Source organism: Cornus florida, unplaced genomic scaffold, assembly GCF_030987335.1.
Source record: "Cornus florida cultivar Cherokee Brave unplaced genomic scaffold, ASM3098733v1 CherokeeBrave_3.0.0_Hap2_Chr02, whole genome shotgun sequence".
In the NCBI taxonomy this organism is placed as follows: Eukaryota; Viridiplantae; Streptophyta; class Magnoliopsida; order Cornales; family Cornaceae; genus Cornus; species Cornus florida.
In genome coordinates, this window is record NW_026775572.1 from 59,007,645 (window position 1) to 59,010,147 (window position 2,503).

A 2,503-nucleotide genomic window follows, 5' to 3' on the forward strand; every position below is an offset into this window, starting at 1 on the left:
TATTCAAGTCAGGTCAGCTGAACAAGTTGAATGACTTATAGAGGATTAATTTATACTGGATAGGATGGTTACTAGATTTTATATATATAAGTATGGTGCCATGATATGAGCTTGAGTCTCAGGATCAGTGGTTAGGGTGCGTATATCACCAGCGATGTGTAGCTAGATATAGTGTAGTTGTGTACCCTGGTAGGTCTAGATACTCATGCCTACTATATGTGCGTTTTGCATGTTGCCTGCTATTCAGGTTGAGACAACCCTATAGTCTAGTGAGGTTCCTTTAGTGTGTGTATATATATATATATATATGGACTACTAGTTACTGTTGGATTGACTAGGATGTATATGTGTATCGGATCTCTGCTTGGACTATAGTAGAGTAGAACTTGTTTGTGGGCCTGACCCACCATTATTTTTCAGGTGTTCGTCAGGAGTAGAGGTTGTTCGTGCTGAGCGGGGATCAGTCTACTTCATTCTTCCGATGCTACATAGGAGTTCCTTTATGATTCAGTTGCCTGATTTAGACAGTTATTGTTGCCATTTGTTTAGTTTGGATTTTCTAGGGGTCCACACAGTATGGATTCCCGAGTTGTATTTTGGAGGATCTGTTGTATCAGAAGGGTTTATTAATTAATGGAAATATATTCTGAGGTTTACTATTAGATTATCATTTTAGTTTCTTGTCAGCATTTTATTTATTTTTCTTTATTCTTTTGTACTCTGTGTTCGTTTATTGCCGATTTTGTTTTTGATATCCTCGGATATTCGAGCGTGGGCCTGGCCAACCCGCATTCGGAAATCTGGGGGTATCACAGCATCATTGTTGTTAAAGCATGGGAGTATGAATTAAGTGTTTGTGGAAGAAGTCTAATTGCATTGTTGTAAAGGCATAGTGTTTATCATTCTTTGTGCTTGTTGTGTTTTGCATTGTGCATGCAAAGACGTCGTTCATTGAAACCATCTCTTATCCCTCTTGATTTGCATCTTGAATCTATCGTTAGAAATCCTAGGGGAAGAGGAAGTTCAAATAGAGCCAATCTATCAATGGATGACTATAATAATGATCATGTTGAGGACCTTGGTCACATAGACCAACAAGGTATCCTTCATCCCAATGTGCACAATGAGAACATACAAGTACCATTAGGCATGCCTAGGCAATTCATTCACCAACCACCACAACAACAAGGCCAAGTTCCATATGGAATGCCAAGGCTAATGTATGCTCCACAACCTCCCATCATCAATCAAGGAATTCAAAACCAAGGTGTTCATGTTGCACCTCAAGTAGCTAATCCACCTCTTTCTTTAAGAGACCATTATGTGCCTAATGAGTATAATGCACCTACATGCATCCAATTGCACCCATTTAGAGCACATCAGTATGAATTAAGCCACAAACTATTCAAATGCTTCCTAACTATCATGGACTTCCAAGTGAAGAACCTTACAAGCATTTGGATGAGTTTCTTGAAGTATATTCCACCGCAAAGTATACGGACATGCCGAAAGAGGTTTTAAGGCTCAAACTTTTTCCATTCACCTTAAAAGACAAGGCAAAGTATTGGTTTAACAATCTTAGGCCTTTTTCAATCACTTCTTGGGCAGAAATGCAACAAGAATTCTTGAAGAAGTACTATCCGGTTTTTAAGACCAATGCCATGAGAACCTCAATTCGAGAATTTTCACATGGGGATGGAGAAACGTTTCATGAGGCATGGGAACGCTTCAATGAATTGCTTAGGAAGTTTCCACATCATGACATGCCCAAATGGCAATTAGTTCAATATTTCTTTAAGTTTATCGGACAATTATATGGGCATGGTTGATACTTCTATGGGTGACTCATACATCGATAGGCATGAGGATGACGTGTGGCATCTTTATGAGAGCATGAGTGAAAATTCTTTGCATAGAACACTATCATCCAAGAATGGTAGAAATTCACAAGGTAGGAAGAGTGTTGGCTTACATCAAGTCGACCATTCAAATGAAATAGCCGCTGAAATGAAATCTTTATCATAAAGGTTTGATCAATTTTTTATTAACCAAAACTCGGCGAACCAAGTATCTTCCTTTCCTAACCATTCTCATTGTGCATCAAATGAAACATGTATGACTTGTTCTAGTGTTCTTCATTCTATTTCTCATTGTCCTCACGGACAAATGCAAAATGAACCTAATGAACAAGTCAATGCAGCTTTTGTGAACCAAGGGAACAATCTTTATGGTACTCACTATAATCCAAGTTGGAGGAATCATCCGAATTTCTCTTGGAAAAACCAAGGAGATGGCTCAAATCCTTCCTAAGGCGATTTTCAAGGGAAGTACATTCCACTTCCACTTCAAAACCAAGGATCCCAAGGTTATAGACCTTATCAATCATAAGGGAATTAATTTGCTAATTCTCATTTTCCCAACCAATCTTATTCCCAAGGTAATACTAGAAGTCCCGCCTTTGAAGAAAAAGTTTTGAATGCTTTAGGCACTTTAGAGGCTAACA

General features: G+C 38.5%; 1 pseudogene; it reads right to left on the reverse strand.

Annotated features, from left to right (window-relative positions):
- Positions 1-1,666: 1,666 nt before the first annotated feature.
- On the reverse strand, positions 1,667-1,765 carry LOC132297996 (small nucleolar RNA R71; annotated as a pseudogene).
- Between the last annotated feature and the right edge of the window lie 738 nt (positions 1,766-2,503).